Source organism: Pseudopodoces humilis, chromosome 1 (genome assembly GCF_049639895.1).
Source record: "Pseudopodoces humilis isolate 2021_Gansu_Grassland_sample_001 chromosome 1, ASM4963989v1, whole genome shotgun sequence".
In the NCBI taxonomy this organism is placed as follows: domain Eukaryota; kingdom Metazoa; phylum Chordata; class Aves; order Passeriformes; family Paridae; genus Pseudopodoces; species Pseudopodoces humilis.
Genome location: NC_142200.1, coordinates 11,812,511 through 11,835,167, shown reverse-complemented (window position 1 = coordinate 11,835,167; position 22,657 = coordinate 11,812,511).

Genomic DNA, 22,657 nt, shown 5'->3' with positions numbered 1-22,657 from the left:
TACACCCAGTGCCTCTTACATTTTCACGTATAAGAACTGACCCACAGGACACACTGAGTTCTTTATATTGTCTTTCTTGCGTATCTGTCAGCTGTTTCAGCAAGGATTTGTGGTGGCTGATCAATTAATTAGGTACAGACTCTTTCCACAATCCCCTTTGAGTTTCTGCTGAGTCAGCAAGGGCACAGCGATGTACATGGATACACATTGATCTATCTGAAACCAAGGCTTCAGCATGCCCATGGCTCATGAGAAGACCTTGATTTTAACAATTTTTCCTGTTTTAAAATGGATGGTTTTTAGCCCTTCCATTTTGGAGACTGCAGGTCACAGCATCTAAAAAGACTCCACAGACAGAGACAGCCACCAGGGCCATCAGCTCTTTCAGTCTCTCCTGCCCAGGTCTGCAAAGCCAGCAGCAGGGATCAGTGAGCATGGAACTGAGACAGTCCAACTTCAGGGGAAGTCTTTTGCTGTAAGATCAGGCAAGACCAGTCCTAACACACTAAGTAGGACTGTGCCAGTACCAACCTGTACCAATGCCAAGAGGCTCTGCAGATCTGGGGGGGTTGTTAGGATTATGAGACCCATCCCAAAACCACTAATGACTTGCTTGTTTTTACTGGTGAAGAATCAGTCCATTTGTACATCTGTGACTGCTAAGTCAAAATTCTTCTGCAAACCAGCACAATTCCAAAGGAAAAAAAAAAAAAAATAAAAGAGAACAGAGGCAGGAAGCAGTTTTAAGGCAGGCATGCCTCAATAGCAGAGCTCACCCTTGCTGCTTGAAAGTATTTTAACTCTGCCAGCTTTTGCAAATCCTGGCTGCTAAAGGTTCTCCAAGTTCACCTGGCTTCCAGACACTGATGAATTTCAAGCAGAAATATGCTGCAAATCAGGGGGTTGTCTTATTGAGCATCCACCCAAATCCACATCATAGCACTTACAGTCACTAATGGCTCAGTCCCAAGCAGTGACAGAGCTGAGGGCCTGTTTCATCTTAACCAACTCACACTGACTAGCTTTAACTACCTCTTATGGATTGACCTCACAGCTCTCCAACTACACTTCTTCTGCCAAGTTTGTTCGCTTCAGTGTTTTTCTTTCAAGTGTCTCAAGAGCACAGTTCATACAACTCCATATAAATCTCAAAATTTACAGCATGTCTAAGTTATACACAAGATGGTCAGGAAATTATGTCTAATAGAAAACTGTCAGCAGCAGATTATGAGAGAAGTGTGTGGGACAGGTAATGGTAAGGCAGAAGAGAAATACAAAGACCTGCAGACAAACAAAAGAAGAAACAGTGAATCTGGGTACTGAGGCCTGGTATTTTTACCAGTTTAATCACATCACTGGATATCATACTTTTACAGCACTTTTCTTTTGGCTAAAGCAATCTTACTGGCATCAAGATACAAATTTCTTTGCTCCAGGAACTTAGAAAAACTCCACAAACCCTAGATGCCTGTTTTGTTGATTGAATCTGCCTCTAGATCTGACCACCCCACCAGTCCTTCCCTGATGCAGTGATGGGATCTGAATGTAAGCAGGGAGAAGAGCAGGAGCTGTGTGAAGGCACTTCCCTCAGAATGCTCCAGCATTTTCAGTCTGGTTTTGTCTGTGTGTGAGGACATGGCAGGTGAAAATGGGTGGGGTGGGTCTGTACCTGAACATAAGGTGGCTGTGCTTGAGCCTTCCTCCCTCGCTCAATTACAGCCTCTGTGCCACTGACCAGAGCACCATCCTCTTCTTCAGTTGTAGCTCCCAGCTGAGATAATTTCTCTGACGTGCCCAGATGGACAGAAAGGAGGTTTGGTTTCAATAACATGGCAGACAGGAAGGACATTGCCCAGGGGATGTATTTCCAGCAACCTTTGACACCTTCCCCTTTTAACCTGGATAAGAGGGAGGAGTAAGTGTCTGCGCAGGGAAGCCTTTCATGGAGGAGTGCAGGAAGAGACCTGCCAGCGACAGAAGAGTGAGAAAGGGACAGATATGAGCCTGGCAGTTCAGAAAAGCACATCAAGAGGGACACAACAAAACACCAGCACAAACAGCTGCTGCTTTAAAGTCCAGCTGCCCGCTCCCCTCCCATCCTGCTTGCTCAGGTGGCTGGTCATTAAACCCAGACTGTTTTGTTCCTAGCCCCCTCCGGTGAAACTGTTTCCAAGCACAATCATGTGCTAGGGAAAACCCTGAGCAGTCCTGCGGGACCAGGACAAATGGTCACAGCTTTCTGCAGCCAAACTGGTTGTGCAGCCCAGGCAGTGATAGAACTTTGTTCCTCTACTAAACACATGTGTAGTTAGAAGATGTTCAAGGCTGGGTTTTAGTAGAGCCAGTGGGTGCATAAAGTTAAACCATACTAATGTGTTTAGCTTTTTTTTTTCCCCAAGTGAGAAAAGAAAAAAAAAAGAGAGAAACTCAGCTTTTAAATACAGGTTTTGTCTCATCCTTCCTTAGTATGTAGCTCTCCAGGAAAAAAATGTATTCAGCTGACTTGAAGCTAATCAGCAGTGTTTTGAAGGTAAAGCAGCCTGTTAGTCAATCTTGTTTGGTGCGGGGGGGAGGAAGAGTTAATCCTATGCATTTTCCACTATGAGACCAAAAAACATCAGATACTGTCCTTTTCCCTTCAGCTTTTTTCCCCCCTTTGTCTTTTTTTCCAAAGGTCTGGGATAGAATATCCATATCACCATCCCTCTGAGCTTTTTTCTAATAGGTTTCAAACACTCAGTGAAGAGCAGTGATTTTTTTTTATTCCCATCCCCTCAGTCAGCTAAATCAGAAACCATGTTCTGCCGTCATCTGGCAGAAAGGAGCAGTATCAGAGAGCAGAGAGGTCACTGATAAAATGGACCTGGAAAATGAAATATGCACTGCCCAGAAAAGGACACACTGAGTAATGGCCAAGGCTTTTCTTTGGCTTACAGCTACTTTAGCTATTATTTTTGAGATATTTGAGCCTTAAAAACCAGTTCTGGAATGGGATCCCAGGTGTTAGCTGGAATTCTCTGAGTATTTCCAACTCGGACACAATGAATGGTGACTTAAGTCTTTCATACAAATACTAGCAAGGAGAAAATACTGCTTTTCATTCAATGCTACTAAACCCCAGACGCTTTTCCCTGGTTGATAAATTAGAGCTTTTATTTGCATTTGGGTCCCTCTAGTGGAAAAAGGAAGAAGTCCGAGGACGGTTGCAAAATTTGGACGGGACGTGCTGCATCACAGAACCTCACGATCTGCAACCAGCAGCGTTTCTGCATCTTTGCTTCACCATTTAACACGAGGTCACACGAAGCTTCGTGCAGATTAAGCTGTTGTGGTGATAGAAGCCAAATATCAGCCCTCCCTGCTCTGGGGGGCATTACTCCTGCCAGCCTCCAGGACATTCCAGGATATTTATTCCACTTCTCCTACTCCGTTCAGGTGTGCTGGGATGGAGCAGCCCCACACAGCTGTACAGACCAGGGGACAGCTGGCTTGGGAGCAGCTCTGGACAAAAGGACACATGATCCTGGTGAACACCAAGCAAACCTGAGTCAGCATCCTTCCCAACTTCACTCAGAGCTGCTGCAAGGCTGAAGCCTGCAGGCAAAGGGAGACATCCTTCCTCTCTTCAGCACTGGTGTAGTCACAGCTAGAAAACAGTGGCCAGCTTTGGGCTTCCAAACACGATGCAGAAGTTGACAGAGCAAATGTTAAAGAGAGAAGCACAATTACATGATGTCCATCCCTGATTTCTCAGCAGCTGTTTGCCCTTCTGATGGCTCCCCACAACTGGGTTCCAGCACACCTATTCCACAGTGGCTGTCTTCTTGCTTACCTCCCGTGTACAGCTGACATACAACAGGTTCACAGCAGTCAGGACAACTTTGCATTCTCATCCTGGGTATCTTCCTTGGCAGGACTTCCCCAGCCTAAGGTTTTGCTCTCTGGCAGAAACCAGACCATCCCTCAGCCTCTGCCATCTCTGTGGGATCTCCACGGTGGCACTGCTTTTTCCTGTGATCCAGTAAGTGATCCAGAAAAGCTCAGCACCCTCTGCTCCTTCAAGGAGATTATTTACCCACTCTTCCCCATGTACAAGAGTCTGGCTGGGAGTGCCCCTGGCAGAAAACTCCAGGGCAAAGGAGAAAACTGGCATGCTGGAGCCATGCAATGAGTCCTTATGGCCCAGGGATGGTATCTGACATGACAAAGTATAAAGGATATTCATGTTTAATAGTGCCAAATTCTGCCAAAGGAACTCTCAGGCCAGAGTGCTGATGCTGTGCTAAACACCTTGAACTGCTCTCAGCTACCCCTTACTGAACAAAATACCTCCTCTCAGGCAACAAAAACCAAAATACCACACTGGGGAACTGTAGAAATGTCTTAGCTTGGCTGGGACTTCAACCATATTAGCAGGAAACTCTTCCATGCCAAACTCTTGACTGCAGTGAGTTTTGGAAATAATTAACAACAATAGGGGTTTCAGGATTATCTTACACCAGGTTCTACAAGGGGTGTCCACAAGGTTATAAAATATACATCCTTCATTAATCCAGGTCTGCTATTAGTAAAAGCTGAAATTGTGGGCTACATAACAACCTCAGAGGGCTGGTAAAGCAGCAAATAATTAATTTTTTAAAAAAATTTACAGTTTCACCAAATTTGGCTATAATTTCTGAAAACAAATTAGGCAAATCATGATCCTAAAATTACTTAACTATCCTTTTGGATGCTTGTTCCCAATGTTAGAAGTAGCCAAGTTTCAGGAAAATAATTTTATAAAAACTTTGACATGAGTAAATAAATATTTAACCCCCAAATTTAGACTGCAACTGAATAAAATTTCCTTCCAAAAATCACAGTCCACAGAAACAGAAGAACTGATGAATTTCAGCCAAAGAGTTTTAAGTTTCAAGGAGTTTAAAGTTAGAAAAGCAGGCCCTAGGGTGGAAAACTGTTTGGCAGTACAGACATACTACTGCTAGCAGCTCCACCTATAACATATTCAAGTTACTGTGTACTGCAGAGTCCCTAGCAAAAAGTAGATTAGTTAGCCCAAGAGTTTCCACTATTATTTGCATTGATACTTACCATGAGAATAGCAATGTTTCATCTGTGAATAAAAACATCAAGTCTAAGCCTTTCTGGCACTACATATAATACTTGCATTTTCTCCCACATGTTAACATGGATATTCACAGGCAACATGCCAAGAAGACCGAAGAAGCTAAATTCATTGTATAAATAATTCAGGATCAAAACCACTGGTGGTAAATCTGGAAAGTCACCATCTGACCTACCATATGTGGTTACTATGGAAATGGCTTTCTTCTTTAACTTAATGTACTCAGTAGTGGGAACCATTTCCTCATGATTCACACGAATCTCGGGCATGTGCTCCGCTGCTAAGCACCACTGAGGAGCTGTTTGTTGCAGTGATGTTATAATACCTTGACAGGACTACAGCATGGAAACTGCCACAAATTGGGCCTGAGCTAACCAGAGTGAAGCTGAATATGCTCTGCAAAAGCAAATCAGAAGAGGGCCTGGCACCCAGTATTGCTGCTATGTGGTCATGTCAAATGCCAGTAATATCAGTCCCAAGTCAATAATAAAACCGTAGCTCACAGTGAATAGGCACAGCTTGTTTCCAACATAGACATGAGGTTCATGGCCACCTGTTTATAAAATTTGTTCTTGTTTGGATTTAAAAGAATGGGTTTGTCATATGAAAGATTAAGCACAGTGTAAAAATTAAAAAAATCGGGACTTGTTACTTGCCCCTATTAGTTCTACATTTTCTGCAGAAGTAATTTCACTTGTCTATGCCTGAAAAATTGAAATACTTAATTTAGTCCCCTTGCATCCATTATGATGTTTTAACAGGTGGGATATCCTGGTCATTACAGCATCAGTTAGGAAGAAAAACAATCCCCAGGCTCTGGAAGAGAGGCCTGACCTGGCCCAGATGTGGGGTGCACGTTTCTGGTCCTTCCAGCAGCTGGCTGTAGAAATCTGTTTTGCACATTGCAATGGGCTAGAAGGATTCACCCTGATATGAGCTGTGAATCTCCAGATGAGGTGTTGGGGGGGAGGTAACTTTCAATAACCACACAGCCCTCGAATGACAGCAGCTGTGATTCTTAATACTTTTAATAACTGCTGATCATTATTATTTTATTTATTCAGATACCTCAGCTGTAGCCAACATGACAGGCAATGGTGCCTTTTACAATTACTGGGAAGTTTCAGCACTGCTCAAGGTCCTTCATGTCTAGATATGACGTGTAACACACTTTTTTCTAGAATTCAAAACATTTTCCCCCCAACAGTCAGCCAGTTGTGATAGAGATTAAAAAGCTATAAAATGGGTCATCAGCTCTTTCCAGAGCCTGACATAGCTCTGTAGTACAGAGATTATCATCACCTAAGAATTACACCCCATTACCTGCAATGCCAAAGCGCACCTTTCAAATCTGGCCAAATGGAGGTGGATGACACCTGTTAAAACATTGTCAGCAACATGCATCAAGAAGTAACAAAAACTTCTTCTCTGTGGATAACAAAGACAAAAAGGGTTCTGAATGAGCTTCATCTTAGTATTGCCCTTTCCCAAAGTGCAACACTCAGCACATGGTATTTTGGAGTAAGTGTGCAGATTCCTTGCACCTATCCTCAAAACAACATTTATTAAGTGATAGAAAGGACACTGATTGCCACCAAAATTTAATGGGTACGAGCCTGATTGTAAGGGACAATGCAGAGCTCACACTGTCAAACAGGAGAGCTCAAAACAGAGGACCCTGAAAAAGAACATTGACCACAACCTCCACTCCTGGAGTAGGTTTGGCTGCTCTGTACACCCAGGGCACACACTTGAAGTCTGGTCCCAAAGTGCTGGAAGTCTCCAAAGAGGAAAGGTGGCCCTTGCATCTTCAAACAGCTTCAATGGGGACACAGCTAAGAGCTGCACCTCAGCAGCTGTCTCAGCCTGGCCAGATGTGTTAAATGGTTCTTTTGCTTAATCATTACAAGGCCATATAATTAATCAAGTGAAGAACATCTGAAACAGAAGCTTTAGCCTTTCAGCTGTATGTGTGATGAGGTATAATAGTCATAGAAGTAAAATTTTTATTCTTCCAGGGCAGCTAAGTCACTGCCTCAAGGGTGTGGGGGTGATCTCGACCTTGGACCTACCCCTCAGCCTGAGCAGAGACTTACCTGGCACCCGATAAGTGAGGTGCACCTCTCCAAGCTGAGATAGCCTGGCTCTCCCTGCACCTCAGCCCCACAGGCTCTGCCTTCCTACTTCATCTGGTGCTGGTGAGCCTGCAGCTGGTCCTGCCTCTTCCTCTGGATGCACTGGAACACATGCAGGGAGAGCTATGGCAGCGCTTCCAGGGCTCACGAGCTCCATCTCTGCCAGGGGCATGCACAGCTGACCTGCTGCCCACACTGACTCAAACCTGCAAACCCCTTCCCCAGGCACACACAGCCCTGCTCTTTGCGTTAGTAAGCTCCATCAGTGCACCATTCCCATGGGAATGGCACTGCACTCCCAGCAGACTGCTGGGCCATCTGTCTCAGCATTTTGGAGGGCAGACTAGGCAGGCAGATAAACCTCTGGTAATTAAGGAGTGAGCCCCAGAACGTTTCATTATCTTGCAATCACATACTATTAAGCTGACTCTCCTTCCATTCCTTAACTTTCATGTGAGAACTGCTCGGATGCCTAATTCTGAAAATGATGCATGATCTCTAAATGGGAAAAGAATCTCAATTTCCTCCCATACAATTAATATTGCCTGGCTTAGGCAGACCAGAGATACCTAAGAGCTATGCACATAAAGGTCTCCTTTACTTCAGCCCACTGAATTCAAAAGTTATCTCAGCATGTCCAGAAAGAAAAAGAAACAGCTGAGAGGTTTTGCATCACATTTTATGGTCTTTATGGCACCCAAGTCAAATCTTTCAGTAAAGGAATTAGTCTGATTAGCAATTAATTATTTATGGCAAGCAAACTCTGAACTCACAGTTGTTGCTAGACTATGTGTTTGCATGACCATGTCCACCCATTTCTGTAGAGAATGCATACGAATTTGCATTATTAGGAAATCAAATATTTGTACTGTCAAAAATAGTCCAGAGGAAGATTTTTTTTGTTTGTGTTACACAAAAAGATCCAGGTTTCATCCGCTGAAACAAGAGAAATCCTTGGCCCTCAACCCAGTTCACAGACAAAAGCATTCAGGCATACAGTTATCATGAACCAAGAGAAATAATCATTTGGTCTTTACATGGTTTTATTTGTTTGTTTGTTTCGATAAAACCAGGAATTTTTCTCCTCAGTTTTTATTTTGAAAATGAAATTATTTCTTTTCAGCAGTATTTCCAAAGGAATATTCCAACTGGCTTCAGCAACTCATATATTTATCCAATAAAGTAAAGGAGAAATGTCACTGCAAGACACAAAAGCTCCAGAGTCAGACAAAGATGACCGATCATGAGGAGTGCATTTTGCTTCACTTTTCCCAAAAATCTTTTCCTCGGTAAATAATTCTGAGCTCTTGTTCATCTACAGATCTTAAATACCATTACTGAGAGAAGCCTTTACACTTAAAATAAAAATTCACTCTTTTCACATGCTTTTCAGAAAAGGGTTGTACATACACTTCACATGCAAAATTATTTCTAGCCACCCACACTAGCTTCAGTAACCACATATTCCAATTTCCATAACCCATTTTCTTCCCCACACTCTCTTCTCACTGAACTGTCAAATCCTTCATTGCACTGTAATCTCCTTTTCCATACAATTTCTTTTCAAGAACCTAATTTATTTTCAGGTGCTATAAAACAAATAATCATTTTCAAAATTGATTACCAAAGCTAAAATCTGGACTTGCTGCTGCTGACTTTCTACTTGTAGTTCACATGCACATACATGCACAAACATTAAGAAAATTAGGAAAAGTTTGACACTAAACTACAAAACTCATAGAATTTCAGAATTAAATGCTCTTGAATTTTACATACTCTTAAGGCTATGTTCATACTTGAAGCAGTAGAAATTCACTCTTGTTCACAAAAAGAAGCAGTTAAGTTGCACATTTCCATCTCACAGCTTCAACCTACCCAAAAAAACCAGATATGACAGAGTCCTGACCATGTTTATCCAGCTGACTTAAACCCCATTTTCCTGTCTCTCAGACTCATACTGGTTCCTGACAGGCAGTCTGAGGTATCTGTACTAAAATCCTTGTAAGAAGTTATACAGAAAGAACATCATGTATCACATGCAACACCAGATTAACAGGCACAGCATACTCCACTAGAAATGGAATTATTCATTCTCTTACTTAAATTTTCCATCTCTGTTCTTCAATAAAAATGAAATTGCTATAAAATCCCTATTCTACTGCAGCCATGTAAATTGGTTCAGGAAGTTACAAGAGGGAACTGGAGAATGACAGTCCTAAAAAAAAAAAAAAAAAATTTAACAGGAGTATTCAGCCTTCATAGCAGCTGAAAACAGCTTTAAACCCTCCTTTAAAACAGTAAACAGGGTTTTTTTCCAAAGTATCCCAGTCTGATATAACTGTGCTACTGTTTTCTTGCTTTGACTTCAGGTTTAGGCTCTACAGGTGCATTTGGCAAGCACATTCCAGAAGGTCTTCCAGGATATTCAGCCCAAGGGTACAACTACAGTAGTAGCTGGTTAATGAGATCTCATTAAAGAATTTTTGGGAGTAAAAAAAAATGTGTATTTGTTATAATTTATGCATTTTCAAAAATCTGTTTATTCAGATAGCATTTGCCCTAGAAAAAAATTGAACAACACATTGTGAAGTTTATGTATTCTATTTGGTCCTTTTGGAATGACAGTTTTTATTTTCCTTCTCCTGAAATGGACTTTTGAACAAAATTCAGTTATGAAAGTTACAAAATACTTAAATTCAGACCAAATATTTTGTCTCATTTATCTGCTTTCCTGGAATTTCACTTGGAAAGGGTAGTTCAGAAAGGAAAATCAGAGTTTCCTTGCAACAGAATATCTAATCTCCACCCATACTACTTGCCATTGAATGTGCTTATAAATGCTGGGAAAGGATTTTCAGATTATAAAAACAAACTATAAATGCTCAGAAGTTCACTTGTGTTACACAGAGGGAACAGTGTTGTGGTCACTGTGATCAGGCAGAGTCCCACAGAGGAGCAGATGGTTCCCAATGCCAGGTCTGTCCTGGTGCCTTGCTCCATTGGAAGACTCCAAGATTAACCAACATGTCTAAGTAACACCCAGCTTTCCCAGAGTAAGGCATGAAAAGATTGATCACATGCAACACTGGCAGAAGAGGGTAGCAGCTTTTGCAAATAGTGAGTTTTTATGTGATGAAACTTTAACCCATCTCAGAAGGACACACTTCTGAAAGTCACTTTTACCATAGTCCTGGAAGTATAATTACTATTTTAATATTACTATTGAAAAATAAATAGGATAGAAGGTTGAGTTTGTTGCACAAATAAGCCAATGAACTCACTGACACTTATACCCTTTGGATCACACAGTGCTAAACCCTCTGGTCTCAATCTTCCCAAATAGTTGTCCTACTAAAATGACATAACTGGAATTTATTTTTTTTTCCATCCCTGAATAATTACAAAGAAGATGGAATTTCTCCACTGGGAGAAGATTAATGAGTGTGTAGTACACTGAGAGGGATGTTACCACATCCAATACAAATGAATCACGGAACAACATGTTGAAGAATGTCACATTGTATTACATGAAATTCCACATCATTCTGGAGTTTTTTAGGACAACAAAAAGATACCTGTGATGTCAGCAAACTTGTTGGGTACTTCCAATCTGGGCTTGTGCTGCCAAGTATTCCTGGAGTGGTGATTTAATTTTGGCTGTGTCACTACTGCTGTGTCAGCTGTACTGCTGCAAATGCAGCTCTCATGTGCTCCCAGCTGGGCTGTTGCTGTCCTTCAAAATCCTTGTCATGTGTGACACTACAAATGGATAAGTCAGCAAGGTAACAGCTGCAATAATAAATTCTCACTGCATGTGTGGATGGGGAAGATCGATAATGCATTACTGCAGATAACCAAGGCTGGGTCTAACAAAACTAAACAGCAGCCTGAATAAAAGGAGCTTTTTGCAGACTTGTGCTAACCAGGTGTGTAAGTGTTTGCCTGCTCCCGACCCAGGCAGAGTGGCTCAGTGAGGAAAGGCCATTGGTGGGTTCTTTGCCTGGGAGAGTGGGGCTTCTATCCAGCTGGGAATCCTCCTAAATCAGAGGGAAGCTTATTTCTACTCCAGCAATTAAAAATACAGACCAAACAGGACCACTAGTGACTTGATGTACATAGAAATACTAAAGTGTGCCAGCTTTTCACTGAAGCAGAACAGTAATTTTCCCTCGATAGTTGCAGTGAGATGGAGCAGTTTCTATTCCCACAAAGACTTGAGGGCTCTCTGCAGCAACCATTTCCTTAGCTCAGGACTGTTCTCCTCCAGAGCTTTACAAGCACACTGTGACTGTCCCTCGGGCCTTCAACTGCATTTTGAAAGAAAAATGAGGGACAAAAAGATAGTGTTCATCCAGAAGGACAAATATATATTGAGTCAAACATAAAATTATAAATGGAGAAGTAGAAGTAGTGCTGGAGAGAAAGCAGTTTGCCAACAAAACCAGGGAGAAGCAATGTGGACGGATACACAGACATCCCATGAAAGCATCCCCTTTCCTCTACTGAACAGCTCTTTCCCTGCAGGGACATGTGAAAATTTAACTACTGACCATGCAGTAAGCTGACACCCATTTTTTAGTTCACACAAATCATCTGACATCATTCAGCTCCCTGATGGGTGAAATGGAGCTGGGTTGTGAATCCCTCAAAGACCTCAAGACCCCATCCCAGCAGCTCACACTGCAGCCTGTCATTGATAGAGGGGTCTAGGCCACCCAGACCATCCAGAATGCACTAAGCCAGGACCTGCTGTCCCACCGCCATGCCATGATGCAGACACAACCTCCTCAGGTCCCCTGGGGACAGATCTTCACCTTCCCTCCAGAATATGTCCTGTCTGATGGCAGATTGTGCGTTGCCATGCCCAGCTGAGCTGTTCTGTTTCCGCATGCACAGCCCACAGGTAGTGCTGCACACTGTTCAAATATGCTTTGCCTTCATTAATCTTTTCCAGCAGCAGATGAACTACCAAGCAGCAGGAAACTGCCACATCACAGGTCTCTTCCAGTTTCTCACTGTACTGGGGGAACTGGTGTCCAGAAAGAAGGAACCAGAAGCAGCAGCCTCCAGCTCTCTCCTTTTCTGCAGTTCACAGGAACAGGAGGAAACCCAAGACAGAAACCAGCGCTTGATAAGTCAAGAGCAAGAAAATCAGTCATGCTATCCTGATGAGGAAAAGATGGAAAATCTCACTAGGAACAAAAATATCAAATGCATACCCACCAAAGCCTGCTGAGAGTCAGCCCTCTGCTTATACCCTGACCTTACTAAAGTAAAGACAGTGAAAATTTCTCCATTGATTAAAATGTCAGTATAAACTCTTTCCAGCCTGAAGTGACCCATTTGCACTGAAATAGCAGAGACAAATCTGAAACAGTGAAGTTGTGTATTGATGAAAGTCAGGGAAGCTATGTTCTAGCTGTCAGCTGATGACTGCGGGGTGCACGTGGCAGCAGGACATATGTGGTCCATTTTGGGTGACATACACTTTACTGGGCAAGATCTGAACAGCACATAACTAAGAAGCTAAACCAGTTCAAGAAGTTGATTTATGCCCACAATAAAACAAAGGTAACCAACAAGGCAACAGTGAAAACATGGCCACACAAGGTACAAGAGGCAAATCAGAATGAGCCCCTGCTATACAGCATGTTTTATTGACAGGCTGGCTTGTTACTCACCGTGTTTCTAACAGAGGCTGGGATCAAAGATGAGAAAGTGAGGAGGGGTGTCCTGGTTGAAGGTGACCATCAAACAATCAATATTAACAGCGGAAGAACCAGTCCTGACATAGTCAAAAGCTTATTGCTAGCACTGGCTGTTGGATCCTCCCTCTGCAATTGGTGATTTCTCTTATTAGACTGGAGGGACAGTGACTTTCTCTCTGCATAATTTCAAGAATAATTTCCCTATCCTAGAATTTTAATAGATTAAAATTAATGTACTTGGGGAGACCTCCAAAAGGTCTCTGGAGCTACATGATGACAAATTCCCTCACTACTGCAGTCTGCTTTTGAACTAATCCTGGATGGTGGGACTTTCCTCTTGCTCATTGCAAGGGCTCAAGGAAACTCTTTCACAAGCGTAAATCAGGACAGTTCACTGATTTCAGTTCCTGAGGACAATTAGCTAGATCACCATTTTTAATCTAAGATTTCAGAACAGAGAAAATTGTTTCAAATGAGTCAGAACAAAATCCATCATCCCTTCAGCACTATGAATATTTCTCTCTACTCTGTAATTTGAACTTTGGAAATTCCAGCAATATCAATCAGAACAAACTGAGAGTCACAAGGAATAATGAAATAAAACAGAATATTCAGTATTACGTCCAGCACAAATTAGGAATTATGTAAAAAATTAAGTGGAACCTCTAAAAAACTCTGAGAAATTTTTGTATATTGTAGTATCAGCAAAGCAGGAATAACCATCTTTCCCTCCATAGAAATTCATAAAGAGCTAGAAACATCTACAATAAATCTAAGAATTGTGACCACTTCTTAAACTGGATGTGTTGAAGGGGTTTTGTTAAAAATTCCAAGATATTATCAGTATTATTATATTTTATTATACTACTTAAATAAGCTTTAGAATTTATACAGTAATAGACCTATTAGGTATATTAACTTCCACAACAGCTGTAATCCAGTAAACAATTCACAAAAGAAAAAACGTAATCAATTTTTATATTGTTCTGTATTTCAATAAAACAGCCAATATTGATTATTTTAACCTTAGTACTATGTGTTGGATTAAAGTCTGTGGAAACAATTTCATGATCTTCTAGGAGTTGTAAGAAAAAAAGCTAGACTCTTCTATATGACAGGATAGCTGAAATAATATCCACTGCCAGCCCAATAATAGCACATGCCATCACCCAAAAGAGGAGCATATACAAAAGGCAAAAGAGTTTTACTTGCTATTCTTCTGTAAACATGCATATTTAAGCAACAAGAAGAGAGATCAAAGGAAACAGAAATGCAATAGATACAACTTGAAAAAACATCACCAGCATGACAAGGTAGAAGAAAGCAGAAGTGCCAGGTAAAGGATACACAGCTTGCAGAAAATGTCACAGTCTCTTGTCATCAAATCACAGGATCATAAAATTAATCAGAATGAATCATAGAATGGCTTGGAAGGGACCTTAAGGATCATCTAGTTGCAGCCCCCTTGCCAAGCTCAGATAAAATGGATTTTGCATGTTACTTAAGAGTACTTCTGTCTGAGAAGAGGATTACACTCCTTCCTCAGTTTCTCCTCTTCACGAGAACCCACTGCCACTGCCCAGCCCTTGCCTGAAGATCCCCATATCCAGGCAGGTCCCCTGAATCCAGTGTGACCCCTGAGGCTGTAGAATCCTTAGGCAAAGCCTCAGACCGTGGGGTCAAAGTGTTTTCAGGCTCAGCATTAGATTCCTGACAGCTTCCAGGGTGCTTAATGTGAAAAAGCCCTGCTGAATTTATTTGTACTGCTCACATTTGCACTCTTGCTCACAGCTCCCCTGGATGTTTCATGCTCGTATCCTAATTTGAAGAATCAAAATCAATATCATCAGTGTGGTATTATGATTACAGAAGTATATCATAAAGGAGAAAGTGGTGTAAGAAAGGAGAACTGGAAAAGTATACTGAAGTATACAAGCAACTACTGGAAAAAAAGTATGAAAAGAGCATGGTACTGTAAATCTTCAAGTCTAATGGCAGTAGAATGAAAGTAAATTTAATGTTTAACTCAATTAATATTCATTAAATATCAAGACTGTGACAGGACATAGAAACCAACTGTGTTGGCCTTCACTGGGTTATCAGTCTGGGAGCTCCACCATCACTGAATACCTCAATTCGAAGAAATATCACAGTTCAAAAACTCTTGCAGACTGCAGAGAGTGACTTTCCCAGAGAGGCTTCAGGAACCCAGGAGACCCAACACTGAAGTAAAAGCAATCCTGCATAAGAAGCTTCTCAGCTCATCTTTCTCTGACCTATTTGTGAAATTCCCCAATGAAGGAAGCTCCCCAGGCAGACATACACGGGTGTTTCATCCAAACCAACTGATACTGCAGGTTTGCAGCATCCCACATCAGTTGCAGTGTGTCATGACTTGGTTAAACATGAATTGTGGCTGAAATTCTATTATTAATGTCATAAAAGTTAACATGAAAAACTTATCAGGTGAAACTCTGTAAATATTCCAATTGCATTGGGTTTTTTTTTCCCACACCCTTTTATTTAAGAAGTCATTTTTTACTTGTGTATTAATATTGGTACCTGTTAATCTGGAAGGTTTGTCTGCAGAGAATTAATTTATCAATTTATCAGAATTAATTTATCAGCTTGCTTCATTCCTTCAATGTCTGCAGTGTCTGTCTCATTGGAGTCTCTCCACTAAACCAGACCTTACTTCCAGGGTTCCAGACCAGTGTTAGACCCCTGCAATCTGCTGTGAATCAAATGCAGATGATATCAGTCTTTTCCATCTGCTGTGTGCAAGCCAAAGTGACAAACAGACTACAGGGCCACATACCAATCACATTTTTATAGTAAGCTATAATTGTGATATACAAAAGATCTCAGTGGACTGGGCAAAAACTGTTCTAGGGCTGCTATCCTGGTTCAGAGCAGTTCTCCATTAGATCACTGTGACATCCCATTTTAAGGGGAAGGGAGCATGCAAGATTCATAGATGCCCATGGTCAAAAGGAACAGCAAAACTCAGAGGATCTGCATAAGCTTACAAAGTTCCATTAATAAATTACATACTTGTCATGGATATGTTAGTCAGATCTCCTATCTAAGGACACAGCAGTAGGTTTTGGATAATGGGGTAGGGTGAAAGGGGGGAGAGAGAGAGAGAGAGAGAGAGAGAGAGAAAAAGGAGGATTTAAAAACGGGCGAGGCGAGGCGAGGCGAGGAAGAGAGAAAGAGAGAGAGAAAGAGAGAAAGAGAGAGAGAAAGAGAGAAAGAGAGAGAGAAAGAGAGAAAGAGAGAAAGAGAGAAAGAGAGAAAGAGAGAAAGAAAGAAAGAGAGAAAGAGAGAAAGAGAGAAAGAAAGAGAGAAAGAGAGAAAGAAAAAGAGAGAGAAAGAGAGAAAGAGAGAAAGAGAGAGAGAAAGAAAGACGAAAGAAAAAAAAGAAAGAAAGAAAGAGAGAAATAGAAAGAAAGAGAGAAAGAGAGAGAGAAATAGAGAAAGAAAGAGAGAGAGAGAAAGAGAGAAAGAAAGAGAGAAAGAGAGAGAAAGAGAGAAAGAGGAAGAGAGAAAGAGAGAAAGAGAGAAAGAGAGAGAAAGAGAAAGAATGAATGAAAGAAAGAAAGAAAGAAAGAAAAAAGAGAGAAAGAAAGAGAGAAAGAAAGAAGAGAAAGAAGAGAAAGAAAGAAAGAAGAAAGAAAGAAAGAGAAAAAGAAAGAAAGAAGAAGAAAGAAAGAAAGAAAGAAAGAAAGAAAGAAAGAAAGAAAGAAAGAAAGAAAGAAAGAAAGAAAGAAAGAAAAAGAAAGAAAGAAAGAAAGAAAGAAAGAAAGAAAGAAAGAAAGAAAGAAAGAAAGAAAGAAAGAAAGAAAGAAAGAAAGAAAGAAAGAAAGAAATCACCCGTTGAGGCTCCAGCTCGATCCAGCTGGGGTGTCCAGGTCTTAGGGCACATATATGGAGCAAGTGCACTGTTCTTCCTCACAGTACCCCTGTATAGACAAGTTTTTTCCACCCTGGAAAAAAGTTTTTCACTTTCTATGCAAAACAGTTACCATGTGCAGTCTGTTATTCCAGACCTTTCTGGAAATGGTTTGGCAGGATTTGGGATATTTGGTGGTCTCCATCCCCCCCTACAGTCCATGCCCACGTCTCAGCCTCATTCCTGCACCTGTGCTGTACTGTGTTGTGCTTATCTCCAGGAGCCAGATCAAGGACTTTTGTCCCAGAAAAGTGCTGCCCTATCTCCAGCCACTCCTGTTCTTTCTCACAGTGTGGTATTACCTACAGCCCCTGCTTGTTAACACTGACAAGCCTTGGCTGGGCCCAGAGCCACTCAGCTACCAGTGTTAGAAACATACACATTAGCTTCCCTATCCTCTAGGCTTCTACACTCACTGTCCTGGCTTTTTTAGCACAGCAAGTCCTATGCACTTCAGAAGAAACCTTTTAAAATGTCACACAATAGTCAGACATGGATTGCACTAAGCTCTGTGCTAAATCTCAGTTTTAAACCTAATTTTAATGACTGGATTATCCCAAAAGAGTAAGATTTAGTAATAAACCGCTAAAATCTGAGAGAAAAAAATGTAAAAACAGCTTTAATGTAGAAACTAATTTAGTAGTGATGGATAAAAACAGTATTAGCAAGAGATAGGTATGCTCCAGCTGTCATCTTTTCTGATCTCAGATCCAGATCCAAACAAGCATTTGAATTACTAACTGCTCTGCAGATATGGAAGTCTCAGTGAAATCAGCAGGATCTCAGTACCCAAGTGGAAGCAGGCACAATCTTGTTCCTTCTGTACCAGTTCATGGAAGCCTTTTGTTCCATTTAGGCTTTTATGAAATCTGATTCAGAAATGATTTGTGCAGGTATCCAATTTTAAACCTCAGCTGTACTGACTTCACAGCAGGCTGTCAGAGTCCAGTTCTGTATAACAACTGGATCCCAGAATCACAGGACAGCTGAGGTAGGAAGAGACCTCTGAGGGTTATCTGTCCAACACTCCTGCTCAACCAGGCCTACAAATAGTCCCTCTGTCTTCACTGAGAGCCCTTCCCAGGTGTGAAGCTAACTAGTCATACCTTTCCATGCAAGAGCCTCTGGCAGATCCTAAGGGAGGATTTCTGTTCTTGCTGTAAGATGTTTAATTTAGAACGGACAAATAGTCTCGACTGTGGGAGTTTTTCAGTGAGTCACCACCCAAGAATGACTGCAGGCATCTCTCCAGTGGAATGGATATGTCAGCACTGCTACACCACACTGAGCTCTACTAGCAGACACCTTCTGAAGCAAATCAGTGTGAGGATGTCAATTGTACCTGACCCTAAATAATAACCATTTGTGACAAAGATTGGAAATTAGAGGTACCTAACTTTTGCAGTGGAATTCCCCTCCAGATTCATTGGCAGAAGTTTAGCTGTCCACATGTGCACTAGTACTGCACTCACTCTGCTCCAGGACTTGATTTTGTTGAATAAATGTAACTGTGCCATGTTTGATGTGTTCCAGGGCACCCAGGAGATCTACACAGGGCTGGATGACATGACCCTGCACCCATGAGATGTCACAGGAGCAGTGTCAGAGGTCAAGCACGATCTCCTGAGCTGAAATCCCAGAGTACCACACTGATTCAGGCTGTCCTGATCCAGTGCCCTAACACAGGCACCCAGTGCCACCCATAGTGCCCATCTCCAGCTACAGTCCCAAAAGGTGGCAGGTTTCCTTTTGGTCCCACACCATATCTGCCAGCCCCTGCAGGTGTTGTCAAATGCAGCACAGCATCTCAAATGGCACTTGGTGCACAAATGGTATTGGTTTATTTCACTGGAGAGAAGATAACAGCTCACACCAGCTACTTCAGACAGGTTCTTTGTGATGACAAGAGTCACAGATGTGTCTGTTGCTGTTTGTTGGATATAAAGAGGGTCTGACAAGCTCAGATAGAGATATTAATGCAATGCACATCTTCACCTGATCAGATGAGAAACACTCCAAGGAGCACAGTTCCTCATATTGCAGGGGTTTCCTGGGAGATTTTGTTCTTACTGTATAAAACAAAAAATGGTTATTTTTGCATGGTTGGTTTAAACTTTAATATTCTTAATCATAAAAAAGTTGTGAATACCTTTCAATCTGCAGAATGTTTTCTTAACAGCAAAAAATAGAGCAGCTCATTTCAGGAGTGAAAGTCTTCAATTTTTTCACAAAATACCGCATAAGAATTTACTAAATTAAGCTAGAATCATGGGTGAAAGAGAACTGGAATTATTAGATCCCTTAAATAGCAGAAATAGTTTAAGGGGTGAACATAAATAGAATTATGGGCCTCCTCGTAGCCTCTGCCAATGAACACTCTCTCCAATCAAAGTGAATACAAGCTTGATAGGATCAAGAAAAAATGTTATGAGTGGGGTGGCTAATTATTGAATGGAAGGTTGGCAGTGGAACAACTAATGACATCTCAGTACTAAGTTGTTAAAATGGCATCTCAATGTTGAACTGAAATCTGTAAAGAAAAACTGTAAGACACTTTAACAAATTCTACATTCCAGTAAGTGAATTCAACATAAATACCTAACACTTATTGCAAGACCCACTTTTAATGTTTTTGCAAGTGCGAGATGTTTTAAGAGGAACAGTCCTCTGATCATTAAGGGTTATCACAAAAGTAATTCATACTGTGCTTCTCTTACTTGCCTCTGTAAATTTGGCATGGGCCTTTATATACTGCAAATGTGTATTTTTTTATGTACTACTAGAGATCATGACATAATTACGAAAATTACCAACAAGAATGATAAGTTAAGCATTGTTTAAATTTAATTAATAACATTAACATTAACGAGCAGAATAGCAACAAAATATAGAGAGCAGGATTCTTTTTAAACTTCCAAACCAGAAAGATGAAGACTTATCATGGTAAAGAAAAGAATCCAGGAAGAGATGAGCTTGTCCAGTTTGATCGAAAGGAGTCCAAGGGACAGCCTAACAGAGGTCAGCAGCCCTGGCTGGGCAGTAACCAGGGGGCAGGCACGCAAGGCTCAGGCTGGACTGTGTAGGCAGAGTGGAGAATACCGCCCAGAAAGGTACTTGGATGTTTTCAGTACTCAAGCAAAACAACAGCAGACCTGGACTAAAGTTGTCCTGCTTTGAGCAGGAGCTTGGGTACAGACTTCCAGAACTTCATGCCATCAGATTTGCTGGGATCCCTTGCTTCAATGGTTGCACAGCCAGACCATTCTTCCAGTCTAATCCTCTGCCGAGCTCACAGGGTGACTGGGCCCCACAGGGATGGGAGCAGAGCTGGTACGGTATCTGAAAGAAAAACCTCCATGGACATATCCAGTTTTCCCTCATTACTGGAAAAGATGGTAGCAACTCTGTTTGTATCAACAGAGTATCTGTTTGTATCTCCCTAAACTAGCATACATAGAGGTAAAAGCAATACCACTCCCCTTGAGACAATTGTCTCAACAGTTGCAAGTAATATGAGCTTGTAATATTTGTGTTTGTGTTTCTCTGGAAGAAAAGGTAGGGGAAGGACTGGCAATGACAGGAGCAGCTGCTCTGGCACCGGTGGGAAGGTACCACATAGCATCTGTCATTTTCACCAAATTGACCTTTCTAGGAAAGTGTACCTAGTGACAGCTTGAAATTATGTCTTTGAAAGGGAACAGTAACTGCAAGTATGTGGCATGAGAACAATTAAACACTGTTCTTGCCTCATTCACACCTGCAAAGTGCTCAGTGAAATATACTTTACTCTTTCCCCTTCCTCATGTGAAATGCCTCCAGATGCACATTAAAGGACAACATTCTCATGTGCCTGTTGCAAGATGTGGAGCAGAGAGCAAAGACAGTTTCCAGCGTTCAGAAAATCTTATATTTTGGTATTTGGCCCATTTGAGTCAGTGCTCTCTTAGGAAGGGAGATGCACTGCATATGCAGAGCACCATTTAAAACTGTTCACAGTGTGCCCTGGTTATTTTGCAGATGCACAGATTTGAGACTTCAGATGATGATAAAAATCATCTGATCTGACTTGCAGCACTGCAGAAAACCAGGAATCTCTGTGCCATTCTTCTAGACTATTGGCTAATCCACAGTGGAACTCTGAGGTAGCCCCTGCTTTTTTTTGTAGTGTAGAAAGGGAAGGCATCAGCTATGCACAAATGCTGGAGAGTAGTAAGTGCTCTGTTCTTAATCTCCCCCACATGTATGAGAAAGTAAACGAAAGCCAAGTAAAGAAAATGGGACACAGAGGACCATATTTTCATAGTGCAGCTCTTAAGCTGTCACCTATTACAAGCCCCATGCTCATTAGACCCATTTATGTCACATTTGCACTTGCAGATTGAAGGCCTCTGGTGCAATAACCATTCATTTTATACCAACAGAGCCTTGACACCTGAGGCCAGCAGAGCCCTGCAAGGAGCAGCAACAGCTCTGTGAAAGCCGGGTTTGCTCTCACAAGAATTAAACCAGAGCCCTCTGTTTACAAGATAGGAGACCCTTGCTGTATATGAGATGTTTGCCCACTCACCAGGAAAATTATTCCTGCGGTTCTGGTGGGTCAGGGCTCTGCTGTGTCACAGCTTTTACCCTCCCGCAGCTGTGGCACGTGCAGGCAGCTGCACTGGGGAGCTGGGGAAGAAGAAGGACCACCTCTCTTGCTGGCAAACCACAGCCCAAACATGAAGTTCCAGCAGCTGCTTCACAAGCTGTTGAGCATGAATTACCATCATTTGCAACACAGGGTATTGGAGTAAAATGGCTTCAGTTTCAGGAATCTTCAGTATATCAAGCTATAATTCATGGCAATTCAGCTGCTGCTGCTGCATGGATGGCTGAGCCAACCGTGCAAAAAGTGTTGGGAGTATTTCCAACTGTTTGAAAACAAGCTGGACAACAGAAGGGTCAATATTGCCCTGTTCCAAAAAGCTAGGATGATACATCTTCCTGCACAAATTCAAATTTCAGACACAGAAAGTAACTGGGGGAAAAAAATTAGAGATTTATATTGGGAAACAAAGGAAAATATGTTACAGCCATGATCAGAGTTACCAGGTCTGTACGGGTCCCAGATGGCAGAAGCTAAAGCCTATCTGTGTTAAAGGAAAATGAGCTTGGATTACAGATATTTTTAGTTGAAAACTTAGACTATGGAAAGAATAATCTTGTCCATATTTTGCCCATTAAGCTCAGTGAAGTGCTCTGGGATAAGGAAATGAGTGAGAGAATCCCTGGCCAGATTCCACCTTGGCTTCTATTTGCTGCAACCAACTTTGCAGCTAATTCTTGTGTACCCCTCGCTCCATCAGAGCATTTACTAAATAACTGTAAGTACATCCCACTCCCATTTAGGTATTAAACTAACACTCAAGTTTTGCTGGCTCAGAGCCCATAGTGAGTAAGAATACTCATGCATATAGCAGTAGTCAAAAGAATCAACACCTAATTCTTTGCAGAAAGGCCTCTACCACAAAGGGCTCTTCTTCAGACTGAGAAGAGACACAAAGTTTGCTCAGACCTCACCAAGCTCTCAGGCGCAATGGTGGGATCCAATTCACTTATGGCAGATAGTTCCAACATAGGTGTCGACATCTGCTCATCACCTCCAACTCCTTTCATAGGGAGCAGAGAGAAATAATGTGTTCTTGTTCTTCATCTGATCACTGTAGGATCTCTCCAGGGCTGCTGTTGAGTAGCA